Source organism: Saccopteryx leptura, unplaced genomic scaffold (assembly GCF_036850995.1).
Source record: "Saccopteryx leptura isolate mSacLep1 unplaced genomic scaffold, mSacLep1_pri_phased_curated manual_scaffold_125, whole genome shotgun sequence".
Taxonomy (NCBI): Eukaryota; Metazoa; Chordata; class Mammalia; order Chiroptera; family Emballonuridae; genus Saccopteryx; species Saccopteryx leptura.
The window spans coordinates 1-8,677 of NW_027095806.1; positions in this window are offsets into that span (position 1 = coordinate 1).

Here is an 8,677-nt window from a genome sequence, read left to right on the forward strand (position 1 = left end):
GTATAATGTTGGCTGTGGGTTTGTCATTGATGGCCTTTATCATGTTGAGGTATGTTCCCTGTATTCCCACTTTGCTGAGAGTTTTGATCATGAATGGGTGCTGGACTTTATCAAATGCTTTTTCTGCATCTATTGAAATTATCATGTCGTTTTTCTCCTTTCTTTTGTTTATGTGAAGAATCACATTGATTGATTTGCGAATATTGTACCAACCTTGCCTTTCAAGAATAAATCCTACTTGATCATGGTGTATGATTTTTTCCATATACTGCTGGATCCGGTTTGCTAATATTTTTTTGAGAATTTTTGCATCTAAGTTCATTAGGGATATTGGCCTATAATTTTCTTCCTTTGTGTTGTCTTTGCCTGGTTTTGGAATCAGAATTATGCTCGCCTCATAAAAGGAGTTTGGAAGTCTTCCTTCCTCTTGAATTTTTTGAAATAGCTTGAGAAGGATAGGAGTTAGTTCTTCTTTGAATATTTGGTAGAATTCACTTGTGAAGCCATCAGGCCCAGGACTTTTCTTTTTTGGGAGTTTTTTGATAGCTGTTTCAATCTTATTTGTTGTAATTGGTCTGTTTAGGTTTTCTGATTCTTCCAGATTGATTTTTGGAAGATTATATGATTCAAGGAATTTGTCCATTTCATCTAGGTTGTCTAGTTTTTTGGCGTACAGTTCTTCATAGTATTTTCTTACAATATTTTGTATTTCTGTTGTGTCAGTTGTTATTTCTCCACTCTTGTTTCTAATTTTATTTATTTGAGTCCTCTCTCTTTTTTTCTTGGTGAGCCTCATTAAAGGTTCATCGATCTTGTTTACCTTTTCAAAGAACCAGCTCCTAGTTTCATTGATCCTCTGTATTGTTTCTTTAGCCTCTATGTCATTTATTTCTGCTTTGATCTTTATTACTTCCTTCGTTCTACTAGCTCTGGGCTTTACTTGCTGTTCTTTTTCTAGTTCTTTTAGATGCAGGGTTAAGTTTTTATTTGAGCTTTTTCTAGCTTCTTGAGGTATGCCTGTAATGCTATAAACTTCCCTCTCAGTACTACTTTTGCTGTGTCCCATAAATTTTGAGTTGATGTATGCTCATTATCGTTTGTTTCTATGAATTTTTAAATTTCTTCTTTGATCTCAATGTTAACCCATTCATTGTTTAATAATGTGCTATTTAGTTTCCAAGTGTTTGAATGTTTTTCAATTTTTCTATTGTGGTTGATTTCTAGTTTAATGCCATTGTGATCAGAGAAAGTGCTCGATATGATTTCAATCTTCTTAAATTTGTTGAGCCCACTTTTGTGCCCTAACATTTGGTCTATTCTAGATAATGTACCATGAGCGCTTGAAAAGAATGTATATTCTGCTGTTTTAGGGTGAATGGTTCTGAAGATATCTATTAAATCGAGTTGATCTAGTGTTTCCAATAAGTCTGCTGTTTCTTTGTTAATTTTCTTTCTTGAGTATCTATCTAATGATGTTAATGGGGTATTGAAATCCCCTACTATTATAGTATTGCTGTTGATCTCGCCCTTTAAGTCCATCAAAGTCTGCTTTATATATTTAGGTGCTCCTATATTAGGTGTGTAGATATTTATAATGGTTATATCTTCCTTTTGGATTGCTCCCTTCATCATTATGTAGTGACCTTCTTTATTTCTAACTATGGTGTTTGTTTTAAAGTCCATTTTGTCTGATATAAGTATTGCTACCCCAGCTTTTTTTTTCATTTCCATTTGCGTGAAATATTTTTTTCCATCCGTTTATCTTCAGTCTGTGTGCATCTTTTGATTTAAGGTGTGTTTCTTGTAGACAGCATATGTATGGGTCCTGTTTTCTTATCCATGCAGCTACCCTATGTCTCTTGATCAGATCATTTAATCCATTAACATTTAAGGTTATTACTGATATGTAATTGTTTATTGCCATTTTTTTTCTTTAAAACTGTATTTCTCTTTTGCTATATTCTTTTTTTCCTTTGATCTGTTTACAACAGGTCCCTTAGCATTTCTTGCAGCCTTGGTTTGGTTGCAGTGAAATCCTTGAGATTTTTTTTTGTCTGTAAAGCTTTTTATTTCTTCTTCAATTTTAAATGATAGCCTTGCTGGATAAAGTAGTCTTGGTTGTAGGTTCTTGTTCTGCATTACTTTGAATATTTCTTGCCATTCCCTTCTGGCCTCAAGTGTTTCTGTTGAGAAGTCAGAAGTCATTTTTATGGGGGCTCCTTTGTAGGTGATAGTCTTTTTTCTCTAGCAGCTTTTAATATTTTCTCTTTATCATTTAGCTTTGGTATTTTAATTATGATGTGTCTTGGTGTTGGTTTCTTTGGGTTTCTCCTTAATGGAGTTCTCTGTGCTTCCTGACCATGTGAAATGTTTTCCTGCCTTAATTGGGGGAAGTTTTCCGCTATAATATGTTTGAACAATGTCTCTATCCCTTGTTCTTTCTCTTCTTCTTCAGGAACCCCTATGATGCGGATGTTATTTCTCTTCATGTTGTCACAGAGCTCTCTTAGAGTTTCCTCAGACTTTTTGAGTCTCTTTTCTTTTTTCTGCTCTGCTTCTGTGCCTTTATTTATTATGTCCTCTAACTCACTGATTCGATTCTCTGCTTCATCCATCCTGCTTTTAATTCCTTCCATTGTATTCTTTATTTCAGATATTGTATTTGTCATTTCTGACTGATTTTTTTTTTATTATTTCAATGTCCTTTTTTATATTTGTTATCTCTTTATTTAGGTTTTTGTAATGGCCATCTATGGTTGTTCTAATATCTTTGAGCATCCTATCAATTGTTATTTTAAACTCTGCATCTGGTAATTTGGTTATATCTGATTCACTTAGTTCCTTTTCTGGGGATTTCTCTTGGTTTATTTGTGTTGTATTTTTCTGCCTCCACATTTTCTCTTCACGGGAGTGGCTGTGATCACATGCTCGGGAGCACAAGGGTTGGTGGCCTTGGCCTTTGCCCTGCCCCTGTGTGTGATGTTATGCTCGGTCCTGAGGGCACTAGTGAGCACCTTTGCTCAGCTGCGGGTCTCCGCCTCTTTCCAAGCTTTCGCCCTGCCCTTGCAGAGGATCCTACTCAAGGAACAGCTGCTAGCCTTAGCTCTACTGCTGGGCAGGGCTGCGTGCCCAAGCTCAGCTCCGTAGCGGAACTCCGCCTCTTCTGGGCTTTTGCCTCCTCCCCCATGGGAGGAGCCGGCTACCAAGTCAGACCACAAGCCTGGGTTGCACAGGCGGGGCAAGGCTGTGCTCCTCTGCCCTTGCTACGGGGATGGTCTCCACCCTTTCCGGGGTTTCCGCCCTTCTCCCGGAGGCTGGATTACAGGCTGCCGGCAGCTGAGCTTGACCGCTTTTGCACGCACCCTTCTCCCCAGCCGGGCAAGATTGAGCTCACACCTGAGCCCAGTGGTGGCCAGCCGGCTTCCGCCCCTGCCAGCAGAACCGTGCTTTTGTCTCCCGCTGCCACCCGCTCTCTGGTGCGCCCTCAGCCATGTGGGCTGGGGCATTGCAGCTCGGATGCTAAGACTCACTACTGTAGACCTGAAAGCTCCCTCCTTCTATGCGACTGTGCTCTGAATGCTGCAGGGGAGCTTGTTTAACTGCTCTCCTGCTTCCCTTTGCTGGTATTGCTTTTTCCAGGGGAAATATTCACTTCAGCTATGGGGAGTGACTCGTCCCAGGGGTTAGGGTGGCTATCTCCCAAAATGTTTCTCCCTATGCCTCCTAGATTACAATCTCTTCCTATTCCTCTGGTCCTCTCCTCTCTCCCCCCATCCCCAGGAGCCCCAGGTGATTGTTTTTGAGAGAGATGTTCTGCGCGGTCTCTTTAAGAAGGATCCTGGGTCTGAAAATCAGACTGTCTCACAAACAGTATCCTGACTTGTTTCCAGCTAAATACTGTCCTTATGCCTCTTCTGGGCTCTGGGGCTGCAGGCTGGGGCTTTGTTCCGGGGGCTCAGGACCCTTTCCTCTCTGCTAAACTCACGTCCTGCCATGCGAGTCTCTACCTGCTGCCGTTTGCTCGAAGGAGCTGGGTAGCCCTCTACGCATTTCCACGTTTCTGCTTTTCCTACCAGTATCGGTGTGGCTTCTTCAGTGTTCCTTGGTTGAAGCTCCACATAATTTTGAATTTTTTATTATGCGGCTCATTTATCTAATAATTGTAAGTCGGTTCCTTCTAACATGAGTTAAAAAGTTTTCTGAGATAGTGTATATTTTGTTGCAAATTTACTGTAGTATTTATAAGACTTACACAGTCTTGTGAACTTCAGGTAAAACACCATTAGGAATTGTAATAGGAGTCAGTTTTGTGACACAGTAATGTACCAATACTGTGTATGCTCAACCTTTAAAACTGAATGAAATGGTTATGTTTAAAATAATTGTTAATGTACTTCTCAAACGAACTTATTAAAATCCTTTCTTTCTTCTGAAGATATATTCTTACAAAACAATTCCTAATTTTTTATTACACGGCTGATTAATCTATTCTTTCTATGTGGGTGTTTGCTAACATGAGTCAAAAGTTTTCTGTGATAGTGTCACTCATATGTATATAGGTTGGAAATTGACTGTAATATTTACAATACTAATAAAATGTCTGAATATCAGGGAAAAACCCATTAGAAAATGAAATAGCACTCAGATTTGTTACTAAGCTATGTACCTATACCAGGTGTTATTCACCTTTCAAACTGAATGAAATAACTATATTTCATATATCTCTTAATTTCCATCTTGTGAGAACTTGTAAAAGAGCAGTTTATATTTCAGAACATATAGTCCTTCAGCACAGTTCTTAACACTATTTTACAAGGCACATTTAGTTATTCTTTGTAGCTGGGTTTCAACTAACATGAGTTTTGAGTTATATGAGTTAGTGTCACTAATGTGTGTTTTTGGATTATAATTTACTGTAGTATTTACAAGACTTAAACAGTCTTCTGAACTTCAGGTAAACCAGTATTAGAAACTGAAATAAAACTAATTTTGTTACACAGTAAAGTACTTATACTGTGTATGTTTAACCAGTCAAAATGAATGAAAAGGTTATTTTTAAGATAACTGTTAGTTTACCTCTCAACAGAACTTTTTAAAATCAGTTTATTCTTCTGAAGATATATTCTTTCAACACAATTCCGCATTATTTACTATGCAGCTCATTTATGTATTCCATGTATGTGGGTTTATTATAAAATAAGTTTAAATTTTCTGAGGTAGTGTCACTCGTGTATATTTTGTTTCAAATTTACTGTAGTATTTTTAAGACTTACACAGTCGTTTAAACTGAAGAAAAAGCAGCATTAGAAATTGTAATAAAAGTCAGTTTTGGTACACATTAATGTAACTACACTGTGTATGCTTAACATTTCTAAATGAAGGGAATGGTTACATTAAAAATAGCTGTTAGACTTCTCAAAAGAACTAGTTAAAATCAGTTCATTCTTCTGAAGATATATTCTTACAAAACACTTCCTAATTTCTTATTACAAACCTGATTAATCTATTCTTTTTATGCGGGTCTTGTCTAACATGAGTAAAAAGATTTCTGTGATAATGTCACTCATATGTATATAGGTTGCAAATTGACTGTACTATTTACAAGACTTACAAAGTCGTTTGAAGTTCAGGGAAATGAGCATTAGAGATTGAAATAGGACTCATATTTGTTACATAGCGTTGTACCTAATCAGGGTGTTTTTAAGCTCTCAAACTGAATGAGGTAAGTATATTTTATATATCTCTTTATTTCCATCTCTTGAGAACTTGTAAGAAAGCAGTTCATATTTCAGAACATATAGTCTTTCAGCACAGTTCTTAACACGATTTTACAAGGCCCATTTAGTTATTCTTTGTAGCCTGGTTTCTACTAACATGAGTTTTGAGGTATCTGAGTTAGTGTCAATAATGTGTGTTTTTGGATTGTCATATATGGTAGTATTTACAAGACTTATAAAGTCTTCTGAACTTCAGGTAAAGCAGTATTAGGAACTAAAATAAAACTCAGTTTTGTTACACATTACGTACTTATACTGCGTGTGTTTAATCTCTCACAATGAATGAAAAGGTTATGTATAAGAAAACTGGTAGTTTACATCTCAAAAAAACTAGTTAAAATCAGTTCATTCTTCTGAAGATATATTCTTTCAACACAATTTTGCATTCTTTACTATGCAGCTCCTTTATGTATTCCATGTATGCGGGTTTCTTCTAACATGAGTTAAAATTTTCTGAGGTAGTGTCACTCATGTGTATATTATGTTTCAAATTTACTGTAGTATTTTTAAGACTTACACAGTCGTCTGAACTTAAGAAAAAGCAGCATTAGAAATTGTAATAGGAGTCAGCTTTGGTACACAGTAATGTAACTACACTGTGTAAGCTTAACATTTCTAAATGAATGAAATAGTTACGTTTAAAATAGCTGTTAGTGTACTTCTCAAAAGAACTAGTTAAAATCAGTTCATTCTTCTGAAGATACGTTCTTACAAAACAATTCCTAATTTTGTATTACACACCTGCTTAATTTATTCTTTGTATGCGGGACTTGTCTAACATGAGTTAAAAATTTTCTCTGATAGTGTCACACATATGTATATAGGTTGCAAATTGACTGTACTAGTTACAAGACTTAGAAATTCGTTTGAAGTTCACGGAAATGAGCATTAGGGATTGAAATAGGACTCATATTTGTTACATAGCATTGTACCTAAACTGGGTGTTTTTAACCTCTCAAACTGAATGAGGTAAGTGTATTTCATATATCTCTTCATTTCCATCTCTTGAGAACTTGTACAAAAGCAGTTCATATTTCACAACATACAGTCTTTTAAAACAGTTCTTAACACGATTTTACAAGGCACATTTAGTTATTCTTTATAGCCGGGTTTCTACTAACATGAGTTTTGAGGTATATGAGTTAGTGTCACTAATGTGTGTTTTTGGATTGTCATTTATGGTAGTATTTACAAGACTTACACAGACTTCTGAACTTCAGGTGAACCAGTATGAAAAATTGAAATAAAACTGAATTTTGTTACACAGTAACATATTTATTCTGTGTATGCTTAAACTCTCACAATGAATGAAAAGGTTATGTTTAAGATAACTGTTAGTTTACTTTTCAAAAGAACTAGGTAAAATCAGTTCAGTCTTCTGAAGATATATTCTTACAAAAAAATTCCTAATTTCTTATTACACACCTGCTTAATCAATTCTTTGTATGCGGGTGTTATCTAACATGAGTTAAAAGTTTACTGTGATAGTGTCACTCATATGTATATAGGTTGCAAATTGACTGTACTATTTACAAGACTTACAAAGTCGTTTGAAGTTCAGGGAAATGAGTATTAGGGATTGAAATAGGACTCGTATTTGTTGCATAGCATTGTACCTAAACTGGGTGTTTTAACCTCTCAAACTGAATGAGGTAATTATATTTCATTTATCTGTTCATTTCCATCTCTTGAGAACTTGTCAAAAAGCAGTTCATATTTCAGAACATGTAGTCTTTCAGCACAGATCTTAACACGATTTTACAAGGCACATTTAGTTATTCTTTGTAGCCAGGTTTCTACTAACATGAGTTTTGAGGTATATGAGTTAGTGTCACTAATGTGTGTATTTGGATTGTCATTTACGGTAGTATTTACAAGACTTACACAGTCTTCTAAACTTCAGGTAAACCAGTATTAGGAACTGAAATAAAACTCAGTTTCATTACACAGTAACGTACTTATACTGTGTATGCTTAAACTCTCACAATGAATGAAAACTTTATGTTTAGGATAACTGTTAGTTTACTTCTCAAAAGAACTAGTTAAAATCAGTTCATTGTTCTGAAGATATATTCTTACAAAACAATTCCTAATATCTTATTACACAGCCGATTCATGTATTCTTTGTATGCAGGTCTTTGCTAACATGAGTTAAAAGTTTACTTATATAGTGTCACTCATGGGTATATAGGTTGGAAATTGACTGTAATATTTACAATACTAACAAAGAGTCTGAATATCAGGGATAAAACCATTAGAAAATGAAATAGCACTCAGATTTGTTACAAAGCTATGTTCCTATAAGAGGTGTGCTTAACCTATCAAACTGAATGAAATAACTCTATTTCATAAATCTCTTAATTTCCATCTTGTGAGAACTTGTAAAAGAGCAGTTTATATTTCAGAACATAGAGTCCTTCAGCACAGTTCTTAACACTATTTTACAAGGCACATTTACTTATTCTTTGTAGCCGGGTTTCTACTAACATGAGTTTTGAGTTATCTGAGTTAGTGTCAATAATGTGTGTTTTTGGATTGTAATTTACCGTAGTATTTACAGGACTTACGCAGTCTTCTGAACTTCTGGTAAACCAGTATTAAGAACTGAAATAAAACTCAGTTTTGTTACACAGTAACGTACTTATACTGTGTATGTTTAACCTGTCAGAATGAATGAAAAGGTTATATTTAAGATAAGTGTTAGTTTACTTCTAAAAGAACTAGTTAAAATAAGTTCATTCTTCTGAAGATATATTCTTACAATACACTTTCTAATTTCTTATTACACAGCCGATTCATGTATTCTTTTTATGCGAGTGTTTGCTAACAAGAGTTAAAAGTTTACTGTTATAGTGTCACTCATGTGTATATAGGTTGGAAATTGCCCATAATATTTACAA